This window comes from Trichosurus vulpecula, chromosome 2, assembly GCF_011100635.1.
Source record: "Trichosurus vulpecula isolate mTriVul1 chromosome 2, mTriVul1.pri, whole genome shotgun sequence".
NCBI classification, from domain to species: Eukaryota; Metazoa; Chordata; class Mammalia; order Diprotodontia; family Phalangeridae; genus Trichosurus; species Trichosurus vulpecula.
In genome coordinates, this window is record NC_050574.1 from 445210877 (window position 1) to 445234968 (window position 24092).

General features: G+C 36.8%; 1 pseudogene; it reads left to right on the forward strand.

Moving 5' to 3' along the window:
* Nucleotides 1-4028: 4028 nt before the first annotated feature.
* On the forward strand, nt 4029-5731 carry LOC118837336 (annotated as a pseudogene).
* The last annotated feature ends 18361 nt before the right edge of the window (nt 5732-24092 follow it).

The following is a 24092-nucleotide window of genomic DNA, read 5'->3' on the forward strand; positions in this document are numbered from 1 at the left end:
CACAGTAAAAAAAAAAATCCCTGGAGAAATATTTTCTTCAGAAAACTCTGTTTGACCTTCCCAGTTCTTCAAACAGTTTTCTTGACATGAACACCAACAATATGCACTTTCCAATCTCTTAGTTATCAAAAGACACAGAGATTCAATTTCATTTATTCCACTGAATCCTTGCCCTGGACTAGCAGTAGGAAATATTTCAAGCCATTTGATACCAAGACAAATCAAAAGCATAAAGAAATAATCTACTACGTTTTCGACGGGGACAGAAACTATGAGCAGAACAGAGCCTCATTCTGCCTTGAAAAGTGGAACAGCTGTATGAAACATATGGAGCGGCTGTGGAAGAAAAGCTGCTGGGTTTGTGGAGTGAGACCCTAATCAAAGTGATTGATGCTAGATATGATGCAGAAATTCAGCAGATATCCCTTTTGAGGGAAGCCACTCTAGAGATAAATACAAAATGCTGTAATAAATGGGACAGGCTGCAACACCTGTAACACCCCTAGGATAAATGTTAATATTCTTTTGAGTTATGTTTGCCATGAATCACCTTTTTCCTCCTGCTAAAATTAGAACAGAAAGTAAAAATGAGTATTTTTGGCTAAAGTAGCCACCAGTCCTGAAATAACTAATGTTACCTCCCCAATAATTTACTTATAAGCTAGATTTTTAGCAGACAGTTGGGGAGTCATATTTTTCCCTGGATTTTCAACATTGCTTATAGGGAGGAAATCCATACCATAGTTAATTGCAGTAACTTCAAAATAAACACAACTGCAGTGTAACTTAGATCACAATTTGACAAACATGATAATAAATATACAACTATAATTTTAAAAGAGAGAGAATAAGTCTAATGAGGGTCTGGAGCAGGTGCAGACATCATTAGCTCGGTAAGGTATTAATCTCTAGGTAAGGTATTAAACTCTGAGAAAATCATGGTGGTGTGTCACTACCATGCATGTGTGAACATTCTGTAACCTTTTTCCAGTTGGCCTACTACATGGCTAGAGGAAACCTTTGTCCATTGGCTCTGTAGAAAGAACTATCAGCATCTAAAAATGGGTTGGAGCCAGTTCTAGCCATGATTTTTTTTTTTACTACATTCATGTCTGGGGAATAAAATGCCTCCTCACTCAAGGAGCCTGGTGAGATCATATGGTAAGTATCAGGGTTCTAGGGCTTCTTTCCTTATCAAAGTCCATATGACTCTTGGGAAATGGGGCTTCATTAGCCTATCCATTCATTATTTTCAATTCCAGAAGTAGGGAGTAGAGCCTGTGATCTCGATAAGGAGCTCAAGTTACAAAAACCTGAGAGGAGCAAACCAGGCTGGGTGTTACAACAAGCTAAGCAACTATGCCTCCCAAAGCTAAGACCAATCCTGGGAGTGATTTGGGGGAATCAAGCCCAGTGGAATGATTCCTCAGGCAGCAATGCTGTCTTTGGACATGAACTTGATGTAACCGATGTAAATAGGAACTGGGTTAAGTTTTGAACCTAATGCCCCTATACAATGAGGTTTTATAGGGGAGATTATGTTTCAAGGGGGCATTGGGGGAAAAGTTTATACATTTTGATTTTTAAAATATATCTGTGAAGTAAATATACCTTTGCCAAAGCTAATTGCTGTTGAGTGGTTACATGGAACTGGGGTGCTAGTCACTGACCCCTAAAGAAAATGGGAACATAGTTAATATAGAGTTGAACTGATGGCAGAGGATAGAAACACCCAGAAATCTCTTAGTTTGCCTGAGAACCCTGAAAGAGAAATGAAGGCCACTTGACCTTGAAAGTGTATGGCAAAAAAAGAAAGTATATGACTAGGGCATACATACTACAATGGGCTTTAGGAATTAATTGAAGAAGCAGTTTTCAATTATCCACTATGATCTCCAACGAATTTAGATTCTGTTTTACTTTTCCTGTTGTCAAATTCTCCCTCCATTGGAAGCATATTGTAGAACAAATAAAAATCAACTGAGTTAAAATAGTTTTGCTTTAAAATTCTAGATTTTCCATTTGCAAACTGTGTGTTCTTAGGTAAGTCATTTTAATTCACTTTGATAAACATTTACCATAAGATAACACTGTGTTGTGGGTACTGGAGGATGCAAGGGGGGAAATGAAAAAAAAAACTTTTCTCTAGGTAAACTTAAATTCCTTTTCAGTGATAATGGGGATGGTGGTGAAGAATTTACAATGTGTACCTCAATAAGTAAATAGAAAAGAATTTGAGGTGGGGTAAAGCATTAATAAATGGAGGAATGGGGAACAGTCTCATATAGGAAATGACACCTGAGATAATAAACCTTGAAGGAAAGTAAGAATTCTATGAGGGAAAGATGAGGAGGACATACACTAAAGATGAGCTGTATGCATATATAGAAAGGACACACATGGAAAAGTTCAATGAACTTTAAGTAGTCCAGTTGGTTACATATTACACGAAAGTCAGGAATATTTAAGTCTGAAAAGGTAGGTTGAAAACAACATAGAAAGGGATTTGAATGTCAGACTGTTGTATTATATCCTAAAGGCAAGAAGATACTTTTTAAAGTGTCTAAGAAAAGGGGATGTTGGACCTGGGTTTTAGGAACAGGTAGTTGTCATATATATCGAGGCTGGATTGGAGAAAAGAGTACCTGGGTGCAGACCAACTAAAGAAGCTGTTATATCAGTTTAGCTAGGGTAGTGGTGGTGTGTGAGAAGAGAAAAGGATGGATGGAAAAGATATTTTAAAGGTAAACTCAACAAAACATGGTAACTGATTGGATATGGGAATGAAAAGGAGGGAGAGTGAAGAGTAAAGCAGAACTCTTGGATTATATAGATCTAGTCAACTAGAAGGATGGGTGGTCAACCAAAGGCTGGGAAATTTGAAAGGCTGTGTTTGGCAGGGGAAAGGAAACAATGGAGCTTATCTATCTAGGGCATGGTAGCTAGCTTCTCTGAGCATCAGTTTCCATATATGTAAAATGGGGGTGATGATATTCACAAATATACACATGCATATAAAAGGTTTTGTGTGGAGGCAGAGGCAGAGTAAAGGCAGGGACTTGTCTGAGTTCCCCCTTTCCAAACCCATCCAAATACCTTTAAATAAAGACTCTAAACAAATTCTAGAGCATCAGAACACACAAAAAGATGGAGGGAAACAATTTTCCAGCCCAAGACAATTTAGAAGGTAGACTGGGAAGGTCTGTTACCTGAGCGAGAGAGGGCTGTAGTCCAGTGGAGGTTGCACCAGCACAGACCCAGACCGAGCAAACCAGAAGCAGATCCTCAGGGTGACTGAATCAGTGGAAGCAGTAGCAGTCTCCAGACCACTAAGCCCACAGATGGCAAGGGGAGAGATTTACCAGGGTCCTTTTGCTGGCACCAGGAGCAGGATTCTGCTGCACTGCCTATACACTGCCTATACTTGGATCTGGGTAACCGTCCTAGGTCTTAGTCCCAGTGCAAAGATGACAATTAGCACAGGAGAGTTTGTGGCTGCTGGGAAGCAGGCATCCTGGTCACAGTTTCAGGGTTGAAAAGAGTGCTTGTGGCCACTCACAAACCAGGGCAAGCACACCTTTTCCTAAATCATACCCATCTTTGAAGAGCCAAAAACTTACTTAGAGGTCCCCAGAGTTACCTCTGAAAAGAGCTGCACAAGAAACATGAAGCTTGGAACAGTGCCCCCTTCACTCGGGAAGGAGAGCCCCACTTTGGCATAAAATTAAAACCCAAGAAAATAGGTTGGAACACGAGCAAACAACAGAAAAAAAAATTCTGACCATACAAAGTTACTATGGTGACTGGAGGATGCAAGGAAAATCAAAACACACATTCAGGAGAAGACAATGAAATCAAAATTCTTGGATCCAAAGCCTCCAAGAAAAATGTAAATTGGTCTCAGGCCATGGAAGGACTCAAAAAAGATTTTAAAAATCAAGTAAGAGAGAGTGAAGCATTTGTCCTGGAAGCTCGCATTTACATTTTAAGTGTATCTGCCTGGAGACCCAGCGCATGAGCGGAGCAGGATGCCCATTCGGGCCCAGGAAGCCCAGGAAGAAGCTCGGAGTCGGGTCTGGGAGCAGCAGAGCTCGGGCCACGGGACTACTGAGGTGGGCGGAGCGGCGGGCGGGGCGGGGGTCCGGGCGCCTCCCCCCCCCCCCCAGCCCCGAGGGCGCGGGGCGGTGCGGCCCGGTGCAGGAAGCGGGAGCGGCCCGAGCCCGCAGCTCCAGCGGTGGCGGCAGCAGAGGCAACGAGGACGGCCTGGACAAGCGGGACTGCAGCAGCCTGGGCCCTGGGGCCAAGCTGGCGGCAAAGCCGGCGCCTTCCCGGCAAGGCGGGGGCAGGACAGGCCATTGTCATCACAGAGCCGCAGCACACCAAGGAGCGGATAAAACTTGAAGGCTCTAAGTGCAGAGGGCAGCTTTTGATTTGGGGGGCAACCAACTGGGACCTCATTGGTCGGAAGGAAGTGCCTAAACAGCAAGCTGCTTACCGCAAACTGGGGCAGAACTTGTGGGGGCCTCACAGATACGGCCGTCTCTCCGGGGTTCACGTGCGGACGGTAGTCTCTGGGCCCTGTGCTGCTCACAGTCCCCTCATCACCACAGAAGGGAAGCTTTGGAGCTGGGGTTGAAATGAGAAGGGGCAGCTTGGACATGGTGATACCAAAAGAGTGGAAGCCCCCAAACTCATTGAAGTCCTCGGCAAGGAAGTAATTGTGTTCGCCGCACGTGGGAGGAACCACACTCTGGCTTTGAGGGAAACTGTGTTTGCATTTGGAGAGAACAAGATGGGACAGCTTGGCCTTGACAACCAGACCGATGCTATCCCCAGCCCTGCACAGATAATGTACAATGGCCAGCCAATTACCAAAATGGCTTGTGGGGGCTGAATTCAGCATGATAATGGACTGCAAAGGAAACCTCTACTCTTTTGGGTGCCGTGAATATGGTCAGCTGGGGCACAATTCTGACGGGAAATTCATTGCCCGGACTCAGAGGCTAGAATATGACAGTGACCTGGTCACCCGCCAAGTAGCCATCTTCATCGAAAAGACAAAAGATGGACAGATTTTGCCAGTCCCCAATGTGGTGGTCCAAGATGTTGCCTGTGGCACCAATCACACACACGCTGGTTCTAGACTCTCAGAAACGTGTATTCTCTTGGGGGTTTGGAGGGTATGGAGGACTGGGCCACGCAGAGCAGAAGGATGAGATGGTCCCTTGCCTAGTCTAGCTCTTTGATTTCCCCAGCTGCGCAAATCTACACTGACTACACCAGCTCCTTTGCCGTCAGTGAAGTTGGTGGCCTGTTTTTCTGGGGTGCTACCAACACTTCTCGAGAGTCCACCATGCATCCCAAAGCTGTTCAAGACCTCTGTGGCTGGAAAATTAGAAACTTAGCTTGTGGGAAAAGCAGTATTATCATGGCTGTGGATGAGAGCACCATCAGCTGGGGCCCATCTCCAACCTTCGGTGAATTGGGCTATCACAATCACAAGCCCAAGTCCTCCACCATGGCCCAAGATGTGAAAACCTTGGATGGCATTTACACGGAGCAGGTTGCCATGGGCCATTCACAGTCCTTGGTGAGCATGAGGGAGGAGATCGAGACTGAAAAAGAAAAGCTAAAAAAACTCAAGGTTGCTGGAGGGCTGTGCAGGTCGCCCCAGGCAGCTGTCATTTCCAATGTGCACTGGGACACAAAGAAGGCTTTTGAGAAGAGATGACACAGTGAAAAGGTGGCCAGAAGCTCCCATTTGTTAGTCTTCCCGAGGTTCCCTTTTATAAGCAAATTCAACGTTTACTACCTTTTTACTGTAGGATTTCCAAAGCATTTCTCCCTCCCTTCCTCTATCCCAAATGTTAATTAGAATATTTGCTCATACTTGATGAGTTAGCATTCCTATGGAAAAAAAAAATCAAGTAAGAGAAGTAGAGGAAAAATTGGGAAGAGAAATGATGGTTATACAAGAAAACCACGAAAAAAAAGGGTTAACAACTTGTTAAAGGAGGCACAAAAATTACTGAAGAAAATAATAGCTTAAAAAAGAATAGGCTAACTGGTAAAAGAAGCACAAACATTCAATGAAGAGAAGAATGCCTTGAAAAGCAGATTTGGACAAATGTAAGAAGACACACAACAATTCACTGACGACAAGAACTCCTTAAAAAGTAGAATTGGCCAAATGGAAAGCTCACTGAAGAAAATAAATTCTTAAAAGTTAGAATTGGGCAAATGGAAGCTAAAGGCTTATGAGACTTTAAGAAACAATCAAATGAAATTAAAATAATGAAAAAAATCAAAGAAAATATGAAATATCTCACTGGATAAACAATTGACCTGGAAAATAGATCTGGGAGAGACAATTTAAGAATTATTAGATTATATGAAAGTTGATCAAAAAAAGAGCCTGGACATCATCTTTCAAGAAATTATTAAAGAAAAACTGCCCTGATATTCTAAAAGCAGACATAAAATAGAAATTGAAAGCATCCACCAAATACCTCCTGAAAGAGATCCCAAAATGCAAACTCCCAGGAATATTATGGCCAAACTCCAGACCTTGCAGATCAAGGAGAAATATCATCGACCCAGAGTGAGGATAACACAAGATATAGCAGCTTTTATATCAAAGGATAACAGGGCTTGGAATATAGTATTCCAGAGGCAAAAGAGCTAGAATTAAGACCAAGAATCACCTACCCAGCAAAAGTGAGTATAATCCTTCAGGGGGAAAAGTGGATATTCAATGAAATAGAGGACTTTTAAGCATTCCTGATGAATCAACCAAAGCAGAATTGAAAATTTGGCTTTCAAATACAAGGCTCAAGAGAAGCATAAAAAGATAAACAGGAAAGAGGGATTCAACAAGGTTAAACTGTTTATATTCCTACATGGGAAAATGATATTTATAATGCCTAAAAACTTTCTCATTATTAGGATAGTTATAATGAGTATACATAGACAGAAAACAGAGGTGTGAGTTGAATGTGATGGTATGATTATCTAAAAAAAATAAGGGAAAAGAAAGAAGAAAGCACTGGGAGAAAGGGAAAGGGAGAGGTAAATGGGACAAATTATCTGACATAAAAGAAGCCTAAAGGAGATTTTGCAGTGGAGAGGAAAATGGGGGGGAAGTGGGGAGGGGAGCACATGAACCTTTCATTGAAATTAGTTCAAAGAGGGAATAATATATAATAATATATTCGAGAAATCTATCTTAACCATATAGGAAAGTGGGAAGGAAAGCAGATAAAAGAATGGGGAAAAAGAACTGATAGAAGAGGAGGCAGTTTAGGGGATGTAAAGGTCAGAAGCAAAACACTTTTGAGAATGGACACAATAAAAGGAGAAAGAGAAAGTAAGATAAATGTGGCAAAATAGGATAGAGGAAAATAGATAGTTGGTGGTCATTACTGTGAAAAAATACAGTGAATTTCTCTGATAGGGACTTCATTTCTCAAACATACAGAAAACTGAATCAAATTTAGAGAAATAAGAGCCATTCCTCAATTGATAAATGGTCAAAGGATATGACCAGGCCTTGCTCAGAAAAATAATCAAAACTATCTATAGTCATATAAAAATGCTCTAACTCACTATTGAAGAGAGAAATGCAAATTAAAACAACTCACACCTGTCAGATTGGCTAATATGACAAAAAAGGAAACTGACAAATGTTGGAGGAGATGTGAGAAAATTAAAAAAAAAAACTAATGTACTATTGGCGAAGTTGTATACTAATTCAACCATTCCAGAGAACATTTTCAAGTATGACCAAAAGGGGCTATAAAACCATGCATATCCTTTGAACAAACAATACACTACTAGGTCTGTATGTCAATGAAATAAAAGACAAAAAAAAGAAGGATCTATGCATACAAAAAATATTTATAGCAACACTTTTAGTGGTGGCAAAGAATTGGACTTTTAGGGAATGTCCATCAATTAGGGAATGGCTGAGAAATTTGTTGTATATGACTGTGATGGAATACAATTGTGCTTTAAAAAATGATGAGCAGGATGCTCTCAGGAAAAAAAAAACATGGAAAGACTTACATGAACTGATGCAAAGTGAAATGAGCAGAACCAGGAGAACATTTTGCATGGTAAGAGCAGTATTGTATGATGATACAATGATCAAGACAATTCTGTAGGACTTATGATGAAAGGTGCTATCTCCAGAGAAAGTACTGGTAGAGCCTGAATGCAGATCAAAGATACTTTTTTCTTTATTTTTCTTGGGGTTTCTTTTGTCTGTGTTTTGTTTCACAGAATGACTTACATGGAAATGTATTTTGTATGACTACGCATATATAACCTACATCAAGTTGCTTGCTTTCTTAATTGGAGGGGGGAATATGGGAGGGATAGAGAGGATTTGGAACTCAAAATTTGAAAAAAAAATGTTAAAATTGTTTTTACATGTTATTGGGAAAAATAAAATATTTTAAAAAGGTTTGGTGTATATATGGATATATGTATGTATGTATATGTGTGTATATATATGTATGTATGCTGGGAGTTATTAGGTTAAAGTGAGTTAATTAATTTGAAAATACTTTGAAAGCATAAAGTGATAGGGATAGGAACTAAATGTGGAATAGACTTGTGAATTCATTGACATAGAGAGCTCCTAGGTGCAAAAAGTCCCTCTAACAATGCAAGTGGGCATCTTCTCAGTAATCCATAGCATTAGAGACTGTCTTTGAACACTGATTCCATAAATGACATGCCCAAAATCCAATAATTTGACATTGATCCCTTTGACCTCCAGGATCAAAAATACAAAGTCCTTTGCCATCTATAGTTCTTCATAATCTGACCCCTTCCTATGCTTCCAGAAAGTTCTCACTTTATAATCCAACCCATTTTCCTGGATACATTCAAGTAGAGAAATCTCTTCTTCTGCTGGAAGTTTTTCCTTGTCCTGGCCAGTGGCTAGTGACTTCCCCTCAGTTGTTTACATGTGGTCTCCTTTAGAATGTAAACCCTTTTAGAGCATGAACTGTTTTTACCTTTCTTTGAATCTCCATTTATAGCACAGTTCCTGGGATACAGCAAGTGTTTAACAAATACTTTTTGACTGAGTGAATGATTGGCTGAGACAAGTAGGATAAAAATCAGGAGAAAGTGGTTTCATGAAAATCTGGAGAGGAAAGAGTATCTAGAAGGAAATAGTGGTCAACAGTGTCAAATTCTTCAGTGAAGTCAAGAAGGATGAGGATGAGAAAAAGTCTGGACTTTGCAGTTAAGATATTATTAGTAATTTTGGAGACAGCAATTTTAGTTGAGTGATAAAGTCAAAAGTCAGAATGCATGGGATAAGAGTTTTTCAAGGAGTTTTACTGTGAAAAGGAAGAGATATATAGATGATTTTTTGAGGAGATAGTAGGATCAAAGTTAATGTGTTTTTTTTTAACAGTGAGAAAAATCCAGACATGTGAGAAGGCATATGTATATATGTGTGTGTTTGTGCATATATGTCTTTCCCTATGAAAGTTTACCTCGTTGACAATTAATGGGTTTCCAGCCATGACTGAATCTTTGGAATATCCATTCATTTTTGTGGTTAGCGGAACATTCATCATGGTACTGAAGATGGTATTTGTTAAATAGTATCCAACTGGTTAAAAAAGTGATCATGTTCCTCTTAAAGCATCTGATTTTAAGAATGTTGATTGATGTGGTGGTACCTTGCCCAATATTTTAAAAATCAAACCTTCCTGTCCAGTTTCAGGAATATAAGAAATATTCTCACATTACTGCCAAGTGATCACCATATTATGGCTTTAAAAAAAACCTATGATAATAACATGTTATGGTTATTACTAAAATACTTTAATGATACTTGGATAGATTCATAATCTCATATCTGTCTATCTATCTATCTATCTATCTCTCTCTCTCTCTATGTGTGTACATACTACTTTATAAATACCAATAGTAACCAATATATGTGCATTTATCCCATGTGGTTTTTGCTCACACATTTCCAGAAATTTTCTATAGATTAATCTATCCATCCAGCTAAAAATCTCCCTCCCATTCTTTTAACATTTTGTGTATTTCATTTTAGCCCTTAAGCTGTTCATCTGTTGTGATTCAGTCTGGCTAGATAATGAGTCCATCCTTTGAGATCATTGGTGGTGGCATCTGTACTATTTCTTAAATGTATGTCAAAACTGATAATATGACACAGCTTGCTTCCACCCACCAGGCATCATTCCATTACACTGTGTCACAAGCAATTCTGATGCTTCTGCCATTATGGTGTTCCATGATGTGTAGTCATATAACTGCTGAGAGAAAAATAGTATTTAAAAAGGTACACTTTTGCAGGAATGAGCAACTTGGGATGGAAAGTCATATAAAATTCCAAATGCAATCTACTTATACCTGTTTCTACTTTTCAATTCTTCTTTCTCCTCACTGTCCATCTGCAATGTCTATGCAAGATACAGATTATAATAAAGAGGCAGTGGGCTTTTTCATTTACTCTATGTCAAAATCTGGACAATATAAATTTTTCATAAATTGTGTTTACCCAGTATGGATGGCCTGGTAGATAGACTCCTCTGAGTACAATTGGCACGATGTCACAAGGATAGGAGCATCAGCATAAATTCATCATTGGTAATATATCTCTCTTTCAGTTTGACTTCTTGCTGGATATACTCCCTGGTATAATCAGCACCAACAGTGAAAATTTTTCTCTATATTTTGAAACCTGTTGTTGCTAATCAGTATTTAGTTAACAGGTTTTTTTTCCACATAATGTCACCTGTTTCACATCATTTGCATATGTACTCTGTGATAGAGATAAAACAAGGTATACTAGCCCATTTTCCAGTTGAAGAAACAGAGTGACTTTCATAAGCTCCTATAATTGCTAAGTGGTAGAATCAAGACTTTAGTCAGAATTTCTGACTTTTAGCTTTGTTCTCTAGAAAGAAAATATCAGGCTCACTCAAGACAAAAATCCATTTCAAGGAACTGATTCTGCATGTTCAATGACTTCTGATCTAAATATTGTCCTGTTAAAATGAATTTGAGCCCAGGTTGTCTTGACACATATTCCAGTTCTCTACCACAATATCACGGCTCTCACAACAAATAACATTTAAATCTTACATAAGCAAAAAGTCTATTACCATTTGCCTCTCCCATATAATTTTAATAGAATTAGTTTTTTCTCTTTTAATTTTTTTTAATTTTTAATTTTTTAATTCTGAATTTGACATACATTAAACACAAACATTTTCATACTCAAAGGAAAACAGAAAAAGGTTGAAAATTAAATGATGAATCTCGTTATACCGAATTCCACATAGCTTCAAAGTTGTCCTGTTGTCTTTATCAGCCTAAGAATCTCTTTCTTTTCAGCACATTTCCTAAAACAGAAAGTGCATTGAGATTGTTGCCTTATTTTTCTTTCCTCCCCTTCACTATAACTAATCACTTACCCACCAAGAAGCCCAGAAGTATAATCAAGGAAAACACATCTGCATAATTGACTATGTCTGAAAATTAAATGTGTATGTCAATCTACTCCTCTAGCCCATTTCCTTTATGTCAAGAAATGGTGAAATATGCTTCATCATCAGTCCTCTGTAGTCACAGATGGCCATCATGTTAGTCAGCAGGGGAGTTAGGTGGCACGGTGGATAGAATTCAGGCCTGGAGTCAGGAAGACTCATCTTTGTGAGTTCAAATCTGCCTGCAGACACTTACTTCTTATTGACTCTGGGCAAGTCACTTCACCCTGTTTGCCTCAGTTTCCTCATCTGTAAAATGAGCTAGAGAAGGAAATAGCAAACCACTCTAGTACCTCTGCCAAAAAAACCAAAAACAAATGGGGTCATAAAAAGTCTGGAATGACTGAAAAACAAGAAAGTCTTTCAAACTTGTTTTGTTTTAACAATGTGGTGTAGGGGAAGAAGAAAGGAAAATAAAACATTTATATAATGCCTGCTATGTGTGCTAAGTGCCTTAAAATATCTCATCTGAGCCTCACAACAATGATGTGAGGTAGAAGCTATTATTTTACAGTTGAAGAAACTGAGCCAAAAGAAGGTTAAGTAACTTCATCAGGGTCAAACAGCAAGTAAGTGTCTGCAGGTAGATATGAACTCGTCTTAGTGATTCCAGGACAACACTCTATCCATTGTTACCTGATTCAGTCAATTCTGTCATTTCTTATGGCACAATGACATTCCATTATATTCATATAAAATATTTTAACCGTTCCCTAATAGAAGGGCATAACTTAGTTTTCAGGGACTTACTTTAGTGCTTCTAGAAATAATTTGGCACATATGGGACCTTTCCCTCCTTGATCCCATTGGGTTAAAGGGCATAAACAATTTAGAGACTATTTTAAGGTAATCCTCCAAATTCCTTTCCAAAATGGGTGGCCCAATTCACAGCTCCACCAGTGTTGTATTGGCATACTTACCCTCCCATGTCCCCTTTAGAACCTGTCATTTTTTTTCTATTTTAATCTTCATTGACAAATAGATCAATATATAGAACTTTAGAGCTGCTTCAATTTGCATTTTTCTTATTGTTAGTTATTAAAAGTATTTATATACTTTTATTGTTTGCATTTTTCTTTGAGAATTGCCTGTTTATCTGTAGTCATATTAAAAATGCTCTAAATCACTATTTATTAGAGAAATGCAAAACAAAACAACTCTGAGGTACCACATCACACCTATCAGACTGGCTAACATGATAAAATAGGAAAATGATTAATGTTGGAGAAGATGCAGGAAAATTGGAACACTAATGCCTTGTTGGTAGAGTGTGAACCAATCTGACCATTCTGGAGAACAATTTGGAACTATACCCAAATGGCTATAAAACTGCATAGCCTTTGTTTCAGCAACACCACTACTAGGTTGGTATCACAAAGAGATCATAAAAAGGCAAAAAGGACCCATACGTACAAAAATATTTATAGCAGCAGTGGTGACAAAGAATTGGAAATTGAGAGGATGCCCATCAATTGTAAAATGGCTGAATAAGTTGTGGTATATGAATGTAATGGTATATTATTGTTCCATAAGAAATGATGAGCAGGAGGATTTCAGAAAAACCTGGAAAGACTTAAATGAACTGATGCTGAGTGAAATAAGCAGAACCAGGGTAGCATTGTACACAGTAACAGCAACATTGTCTGATGACAGCAATACAATGATTTAAGACAATTCCAAAGTTCTCTTGGTGGAAGATTTCATGCAAATCCAGAGAGAGAATTATGGGGTCTAAATGTAGATCAAAGCATTCTCTCTCTCTCTCTCTCTCTCTCTCTCTCTCTCTCTCTCTCTCTCTCTCACTTTCTCTCACTTTGTTTTGTTTTTCTTCCTTGTGGTTTTTCCCTTTTGTTCTTATTCATTTCACAACATGACAAAAGTAGAAATATGTGTAATATGATTGTATATGTATAGCCTATATCAGACTGTGTTCTGTCTTGGGGAGGGGGAAGGGGAGAGAAGAGGAAAATTTTAGAACTCAAAATTTTATAGAAGTGAATGCTGAAAACTAAAATTAAATAAATAAAGTTTAATTTCTAAAAGAGAATTGACTACTTAAAGGCCTCTTCACTCAAATATATAGAAAACTGAGTCAAATATATAAGAATACAAGTCATTCTTCAGTTAATAAATGGTTAAAGGATATGAACAAGTAATTTTAACATGATGAAATTAAAGCTATATATAGTCACATAAAAATGCTCTAAATCACTATTGATTAGATAAAAATTAAAACAACTCTGATGTACCACTTCACACTTATCAGATTGGTTCGTGTAACATAAAAAGGAAATAACAAATGTTAGAGGGGATATGGAAAGTTGGAACATTAATGTATTATTGGTGGAATTTTGAACGGATCAGACCAGTTAGGAGAGCAGCTTGGAACTATGCACAAAAGACTATAAAATTGTGTATACCCTCTGACCCAGAAATACCCCATACTATATCTATATCCCATGGAGATAAAAAAGGGGGAAGTATCTATATGTACAAAAATATTTGTAGAAGCTTCTTTTTGGAGGCAAAAAATTGGAAATTGAGGAGATTTCCATCAAGTAGAGAATGGGTGAACAAGTGTGGCATATGATTGTGATGGAATACTATTGTTACATAAAAAATGATGAATAGGACGCTTTAAGAAAAACCTGAAAAGACTTACATGAACTGATAAAAAGTGTAGTGAACAGAACCAGGTGAACATTGTACACAGTGATGCCAATAATGTATAATGATAAACTATGAATGAATTAGCTATTCTCAGCAATGCAAAGATCCAAGACCATTCTGAAGGACCTTTGATGGAAAATGCTATCTATCTCCAGAGAAAGAACTAATGGAATTTGAATGCAGATCAAAGTGTACTCTGTGTGTATGTGTGTGTGTGTGTGTATGTGTTTTACTTTATTTATATGTCTTAGATTTTTGTGTCTGTTTTCTTTTACAGCATGACTAATATGGAAACATGTTTTACATGATTACACATGTATAATCTACATCAATTTGCTTGCTGTCTCAGGGAGGAGGGAGTAGAGGGAGGATGACAGATAATTTGGAACTCAAAATTGTAAAAAAAAAAAAAAACAAAGAGGTTAAAATTGTTTTACATGTAATGAGAAAAAATATTTTAAAAAGAAAAAAAGAGAGAGACTTGCCTATTAATGTCTTTTGGATAACTCTTTTTGAGAATAGCACTTGCCCTGATAGATTAGGATCACTTCCCAATAAACCCTAGGTATGAGAACTTTATTAGAGAAACTGGCTACAATATTTTCAGCATTTAACTATGTCCCTTTTAATTCTCAAAGTCCTGATTTGATTTATACAAACACTTTTCAGTTTTATGTCCTCAAAATTGTATTCTATATTCTTCTTTACTCCAAAATTGTGAAAGTTCTCTCTTTCCCAAATCCTCTGATTTGTTTATGATGCATCTTTCTACACCTATGTTATGTATACATACCATGAGCTTATTGTAGTATATCATGTGAGCTGTTGCTCTAAATCTATGTTCTGCCAGAATACTTTCCATCTTTTTCCAGCAGTTTTTGCCACACAGTGAATCATTGCCCTGGAAGTTGGGGGTCATTATTTGTACTGAAAGTCTATTACTATGTTTGCTTGCTTGTGGATGGATCTCATATACATTATCTATACACAGCTTTTCTAGTTTTTAGGCAGTACAAAAATGTGTTGGCAATTACCATTTTCCAGTAGAGTTTGAGATCTGGTATTGGTTGTTGTCATTTAATCATTTTAGTCACATCTGGATCTTTGTGACTCCATTTGTGGTTTCCTTGGCAAAGATGTTAGAGGGATTTACCATATCCTTCTCCAGCTTATTTTAAGGATGAAGAAACTAAGGCAAACAGGGTTAAGCTAATAAGTGTCTGAGGCCAGATTTGAACTTCGATCTTTCTGACTCCAAGCATGGTGCTCTAACCACTGTGCTTCTAGCTGACTTTCTGGTATTGGTAGGCCATATTCATTCCCACTCCCACTCTTTGTTTCTTTTGGGGCTCTTGACTAATATCTCCTCATTCACCCATATCTCAAATTAGAAGGAAGCTCTTCTCGCCAAAATGAACTTTTCTATATCCTCAACCGATTTAATTTCACACTGCCTTCTTAGCAAATAACCCTTCTAGCAATGATTTTTCTCATTAGTCTTCAGACTACCCCTGTCTGTGCAAAATGTAACAAATCATCCACATTTAAAATTTGTAATAGGTTGTGTTTTTCTAATTAAATGTTAGGAAGATTTTAAAATTAAGATCTTATTATAAAATTTGGCTATTTTTAAGAAAGTAAGGAACCTCAAAACTATTTTTAATTCAATTTATGTTATTTTTCATGTTTACTTATACCTTATTTTTATTTTATTTTAAAAATAATTTTACCATAAGTCAATAATAAACTCTGAGAAGCCAGTGTCCATCTACTATCATTACATTTGTTTTCAATGTTCTAAAAATAGTGTACTTGATAATAATAACTGAGGCAAAAAGAACATGCAGGTACATTTTCAGCTCTAAGATTCACTTTTTCTGCATGGCAATCAGAAAATTCTTACTTGGCTGAGCAAACATTTAATGGAAAGCACCAAATGATACTGATTAGAACACAGTTTTCTCTGACATCCTTCTGACTACATTTATGACAGTAGAAACTATTTTGATTTGGAATCAAAGGAGCTGGGTTTTAATCATCTGCTACTTACTATCCAAGTGATCTCAGGCCAATCATTTAGTTTATCTGAGCCTCAGTTTCCTCATCTCTACGATGAGGACTTTAAATTAGATAAAGTTGATTTGAGCCTGAGAATCTATCATCCTATAAATTAAAGTGTCAAATTTTGCTGAAGTTATTGGAAAGAAAATACATACCAAAGTTTCTCCACTAATTAGGACAAAGAGAACTTTTATTAAATGAATGCAAATAAAATTTATTTTAGCTTGGTTAAAAGATCATGGGGAGATAAAAAATAACTATGGAGTTTCTCACATTGTCAAAATGTTGGTTGGTGTAGAAGCTGTTACTTTTTAAGAAATATTTCTACCTAACCTTAAAATATTGGGCTTTTATGAAGCTTAAAAAGTCTAAAACATGTAAGTTATATGTTTAATATTAACTATCACACATGCCTTCATAGTGTAGTCAGCACATCTCTCCAGTTTTATGCAATTTAATTCTTTCCTTAAAAATCCATAATCAGAATGAAAAGATAAAAATGGGTGATGTGGCAAATTTGTCAAGAGTGCAGATTGAAAGCATTGTTAAAAAATTATAAAAGAACTGGAATCCAGTTTAAAAATTGATACAGCTTTTGCTTTCAGATGCCATGGAGAGAATGCCAAGTAGCTCTCGGCAGCTTCCTCTCCTCCACTCATATGCACAGTCTCGGATCACCATAACCACCTTTATATGCTTCCTAAATCTATTTTATGAGGTTGGGGTCAAAAATGATGAATATGGCAACCAGCAATGTTCCACCCTGTTTTATAGTATTCTTTGAATTTTGAACAGAAGTCTGTCCATCAGTGGGAGAGAAGGTGAGAGGAAGAGAAAATAGAGGTTGGCAGGAAGATGCTACAGATGTGGTCTGCTGTAAGCACTTTCAGATGTGATCACTGTTCTGTGAGTTTTGCTTAACAGTTTTACTTTGTTACAAGCTACCTCTCATGGAGTGGGAATAACCTATAAATATTTTTAATGTAAAAACAAAACACATCAATAAAACTAAAAAAAATCTGATATAGAATTCTTTTAAAGCATCTACTTTACAGAACCTTCGAATAAGTATATCAAGAATAGCAATGTTCCTCCTAGACACACACACACACACACACATTTTAGATGCCAGCTTTTGAGTGTGGCAGATTGCAGAAAAATGAAAGGGAAATGTTCTGAATTTATTGAACCTATGGAAATATGCAATACCAAAGCCTAGTTTGAATTCTTAAAACTTGCTTCCAGATGAGTTTGAAAAGCTGGAAAAGCACTTGATTACTATATGGTAAAGATATTGGTCAGTGCCTGGCAGTACTGAGCATATAGTGAATGTTCATTAATAATGATGATATTAGGGTTGTTGGCCCCATGTTGGAATTATCCCACTGTAAAAAGAGGGAAGAAATGCTGCATAAATAGATTTAGTTTTAATTATTCTAGCTTTCCATTAGATACATTTCAATTCAAAAGATTTTATTTGGCACCTAATGTATGCAGGTATACTAAGTTACAAAGAGACATGTGGAAATAGTTATTTCCCTCAAGGACCTTATGTTTTAGCAAGTGGGCAGTGGGATATGCATACAAATATGGAAATGCAGTCTCACTTGGGCACATATGCATGTATGTGTGACTTTACACATATCCTCCCCACCCAAATAAAGAAAAATAGAGCCAATTTCCAATCCTTTGAGAATGATTTGTGGCCCAATAGTTTACAATTATCACCAAAAGTCTTTAAGAGGAAATTTATTAACTATTTTTCATCAGTAATTGAATTTTTAATGAACATGCTTGTGTATGTATACAGAGGTCTAGTTTTGATTTTAAATTCCAGAAGCCCTTAATAAATGTGCATGATTCCTTCCTAAAACTTTCCTATTCCCCAGAAAGCTCACCTACCCCTGAAATACATTATCTTACAGTATTCTATGGCTCTCCTTTTAATGTATTATAAGGGCTGCTTAGATGGTCTATGTACCTAGCCCTAAACTAATGCAGGTCACTTTAAACAATCAGCAGAAAATTTTACAAAGACAAATGATTCCATTTTGACACCCATAGCAAGATGGTCAGTATCCTTTGGGGGAAATTGATAGAGTGTGGACATGATAAAACTTATAAACCTTAAAATATGATATAAATCCAAGCTGTTGTCACTGAATTATTGTGATTAGAATACTGTCCTTCTAAGTATGATTTAGAAGAACACAATCTCAAAAGAATCAAAAGTATGAGAGACCTAATGAGCAGGTAAAACATACATGGTCACATCAACACGTCAAGTCAATACATTTATTAAACACCTTCTATGAGATAGACACTGTTTAAATATAAGTTGACTGCAGACCATTATCAATGACTTCCATGCAAAAAGTGACATGACTTTTTTGCCATAGGCCTTTGAATTCTTTGGTTTTAGATTTTTTAAGCTTCATAAAAGCCTAATATTTTAAGGTTATGTAGAAATATTTCTTAAAAAGTAACAGCTTCTACACCAACCAACATTTTGACAACGTGAGAAACTCCATAAAAACACAAAAAAAAAAGAAAAAAGAAAAGAAAAAGAAACTTTCCTTAATCAATGTGGAGCAGAAACTTTTCTGCAACTTATAATAACAGATTAGGACAAATGAAGCTGTTGAAACAGTAGATAAAGAATTGGGTCCGAATACTTGAGATCAAATCCAGCCTCAGTCACTTACTAGCTGTGAGTGATCCTGGGCAAGTCACTTAACCTTCATTTGCCTTAGTCCAGTGGAGATGGGAATGGCAAATTACTCTTGTATCTTTGTCAAGAAAACCCTATGAGCAGTATTGGCATGCTACAGTCCATGGTCCATGGAATCATAAAGAGATGGACATGACTGAATGACTGACTACCATCACCAAAGCAGTTTATAAGGATCCCTATGGGCCACAGTTGATTTGGTTTTAAATATAGTATTATCAATGCTTGATTTAAATTTTTGTTAAATTTGTTTAAATTTTGTTAAATATTTCCTAATTACATTTTAATCTAGTTTAGACCACACTTGGGAGTGTTGTGGGCCACATGAAGCCTATGGACAACATATTTGACATCTCTGTTCTACACTATGTTCATATATGCCCACAAGAGTGAAATCATATATCCATTGAAATATTGAAATAGTCAAGGTTTGCAAAATGGTAACCTCACAACACTATGGAGGTCCTTAAAGTTTCTGGAATGGTGGCTATTCAGCTATTAGAAATGGCACATAGGCATTCTGAATTAACTGAACCTTCTGAATTAATTAATCAGGATCAGATCAATGACTCAACATGAACTGTCAGGGAAGGTTGACCAGTATCAAATTTCTGGATTGTAATTATGCTGATTCTAAATGTTGGCTCCAACATTGAAGAGACAGATCCAACATATGTGGAGAACTGACAAGAATTTTCCCTGAAATTCTTGTTCTAATGCCTTGTTGTGGCATTGAAGTGACTCTGGCTTTTCTGAGACTATGCTAGGAAGAAGCGAACACTGACTACTTCTACCAGAAAAGGTGGAAAGATTTTAAGTGCAGGTGAAGCAACAGACAGTGAACTAAGGACTGGCCGAGCTAAGTTCAGAGGGATTTATGACCAGAAAGTTAGCTGCCCTTCCTGCAAAGTATTTTTTTCAACTCATGAAACTGTCTACCAGGATATGGAAGAACTCTGAATGGAATCTGTGCAAGGAGTTCTGAAAAAATAAAATCCTATATTTTAAGGCCACTCAGTCAACTATTGTGGGCCACATGAAGCCTGTGGACAACATAGTTGACATTTCTGTTCTATACTATTTTCATATGTACCATGTTTCAGGCACTGTGTTAGGTGTAGAGATAAAAAAGAATTCCATCAAATTGGGTAAAGAGAATTTTAAGAGCTGTGAAAAGTAGGCATTACCTGCTGCAGCAGCAAACACCCCTAGCTGATGTGTAATAATTAACAGGGTAGGAGTAGAAATTACATATAGCCATTGGGAGCTATTGGGGCCACTAACGGTGACAAGTCTCATAAAAGAATGCCAAGGCTTAGATTTCATATATATTGTGCGTAGTAAAGACTAAAGCTCATCTGTCCCCGAAGCACCATAAACTTTGCCACCCATATCAACACCATCTTCAAATAGGGAAAACCTTTTATAGAAGTAAAAAATAAGTAATCTTTGAGTTCTTACCACATAAGCTAAGTCTGGTTTTCACCACTCATAGCAGTGTTAGAAAAGAAAAGTCAGTCATACTTCTGGACTACTTTAAAATTTTCGCTGATGAGGTCAATGATTTAATGACTTCCCTTAATTTTCCTTTTTTTTTTTTACTTGAGAATTAGTAGAGACTATGGGTATGGATATCAGGACAGCAACAATACGCATCAGTCTTAGAATCAGAATACTGTTTAAGTCACAAGGCCAGCATTTACTAGTTATAGGATACCATAAAATCCATCAAATCTCTTTGTGCCTCAGTTTCCTTTTTGGTAAAAAAATATAATTATAATACCACTTTATTTCAAAGGGCAGCTTTGAGGCACTAAATTGCTAAGCACTACATAAATATTGGTTATTATTTCATCATACATTTTCTAATTTCCCCAAATTGTTAAGAGTACAGTTTTTGAAGACCATTATAGTTAGGCTATAGCAACTACTGGAGCACCAGGAGGCACTAGTGGTCATCTAGAAATCTAGTGCTAGGATCTGCTGTGGCTCTTCTCCGGTGATACTCTTCCAGGACCTGCTGGCATGAAAAGCATTTCAAAAGTGCACCAAGCTATGCAAAGGAGGAAAGATTGTATGAAATATCATTGTGACAACATTTCTAAAAGGCTAAATCCATGTTTGGCACAGAATCTAGTTACAATGGCATAGTTATGCTGAAATCCAATGAAAATTCTCACTATGTCCTAATTCCGAAATATTTATTAAACACCTACCACAAGTCAGGGACTGTGCTAGGGATCTAAAAACTAAAATCAGCAGTCACTGACTTCAAGAAGTTTACATTCTATGTCTGATGGGAAAAACAATGCATCACACATGTAATTAAATAGATTATTTGTACTGGCACAAAATATATTTGTATGTGATTTATAATATATCATTTGCATAAAATTAATTATGTGCATACACACAGCACACATCTTCCTCCCAAGGTTGTTATTAGGATAAAATGAAATATTATTTCTAAAGTCCTTTTAAAAAATTAAAGTACTATATCAATGCTTGTTTTTAGTATCTATTGTTATAGAGGATTAATTGACACATCCTTGCAAGGATGTCCAAGAATGGGAGGGAGGAGGAGGAAAAGGAGATTAGATTCTGGTCCTTGATGCTTGACAGCTCACAAGTTAGTGGGGTAGATTTAAGCCTGGTGCTAGATGTAACAGGTAACTAAAGAAATCATCACCAAGGGATGGGGAGAATGAATAAACCTATCAAACAACTGACTGGAATTTCCTTTTGATTTTATTCCCAGAGTAAATATTCAGATATAAGGGATGGTAGAAGGAGATGTGTGGAGTGTACACAGTTGAACTCGCAGTGCCTGCATATGGTGAACTCTCACCAATCCGGAGAACAGGAATCCTAATGTCAGAGATGGCCCTTGGTTCACCTAGATTAAGAAGAATAGTCATGAACAAGTATTACAGAATCCCAAAACAAAGACTAGAGTGCTAGAGATAAAATACCAATTGCTGCCTTTTAGCTTGCTAGCGTAACTTAAAAATATTGTAAGACAAATACTATGCAGTCTTTTTCATCATTTGGAAGAAACAGATTTATACTTAAAAAATTTTATTACTGGTTTTAGACCTTGATCTGGTTGAATTCTTGTATTTGGGTGCTTATTAATCATAAGAAGAAATAAGATAGAAATTTTATATTTCCACCTTTATTCAAAATAAAAGTCTTCCTTCGGGGGGAAATCCTTCAAAACATAACTAACATAAAGGCTAGTGCATAAAAGGACACACACACATGCATATATATATATATATATATATACATATATATATATATAATTTTAATACATAATTTTTTTCTAATAAATTAATGCAATCCATTTACCAAGAATGCATTTACTACTGCCCAGCAAATAAATCAGTACACACAGTCCAGGGTCTGGATGTCTGGATAGATAACATTTTAAGCACAATACCCTATGATCTCCCTTGAGACAGGCATACAGCCTTCACAGCTTACAAGATACCTGTGTAAGTACAGATTCTCCCACACCATATATATGTATGTATATATATGTGTGTGTGTATAAATATATATATATATATATATACACATATATATATATTTCAGCTTATAGAATTTTACTCCATCATTTTAGATGAGGAAACTGAGGCAGGGAAGTTGTGCCTTTCCCACAGCCACACAATTGGTAAGTGTTTAAGGTGGGATTTGAGCCCATGATTCATCAACCTCCCCCCACCCCCAAACCAGTGCTCTATCCACCAGTATCATTAGTAGTTTATAAACTTTTTTTGTTATTTTTCCAGACTCGTAATTTCTTTACTATGGGGAAATCCTGCTGTGGAAATTGCATTTATTTATTCCATTTAGAAGATCAATCACTTTTCTATAACTTAGAGCCTTAGACAGTTGCCTGGGCACTTGGAGGTTAGGTAACTTGCCAAAGGTTCCCTAGATAGTATGTCAGAGGAAGAGTTTGAATCCAGGGTTTTCTGACTCCAAAGACAGCACTCTGACCACTCTGCCACAGTGACTCTCATAATCCATGTTATATGGAAATATCATTTAATAATATAATAAAAAGTAATCCAATATAATCTAATACTAGAAAACATCCCAAGAGACCCAAAGATTTCTGGGGGATATAAGTGGCAAAATTTATGTGGGATCATTTTTTAAAATAAATTTTAAATCCCAGTAGGGCAAGAAAAGCAATGAATTTGGACTCAAACAATCTAAGCTCAAGTTTTACCTCCACCAGTTGCTTTAAATATGATCTTGGGCAAATTAGTAAACCTCTCTGGATATCCCTTTAAAATGAGGAGCTAGTACTGTATGGCCTCTAAGATCTGTTTGGGTACTTAAGTAGATAATTGCATAAACCTCTGATACCCATGAAGAAAACAGTTGCTTTATTTATTTTGGTGGAGATTATATCATTTATATATACATATAATATATATACATATATTCCCGTATATAGAACAATGTTTTATACCTAGTAGACTTTTAATAAATAATTACTAGCCGATTGATTTGGATTCACCTTAAATCTAAGCACACTGCTTTATACTTCGGAGATATTCATAAATAATTGCTGAATAATTGTTGAAGCTCTTGATTTTGGGAACTTGAAGGAAAAAGAAAAAGCATACCTGTATGAGCCATACACATTACTCGAATATTCTAAATTCTGAATGGAAGTAATGTGAAATAGGACTCCAAAACAAGACTAATAGCTCATCATGAAAGGTAAAGGGGAAGTGGATTTGAAAGAGTGAAGAGAACATATAGAGACATAACCCATACAAATGTGCCATGGAAACCAGAGGAAAAAGAATAAGTTGTTTCTGAATCATTACAAAAACAGGATGGTTGGTGGTGACCTGGATAAAACATATTGCTTTGTAGCCAGGCCTCATTTCCTTTATCCTTATTTATTCATTCAACAAGCATTTATTAAATGCCTAATACTTGTCAGGCAGGGTGATAAATACTTCAGGGGAAATAAAAATGAATAAAATATGTTTGCTAAAGAAACTTAGAATCTAGTAAGGGAGGTGAAATGTACACAAATGCCGTGTCTCCACGAGGAAGTC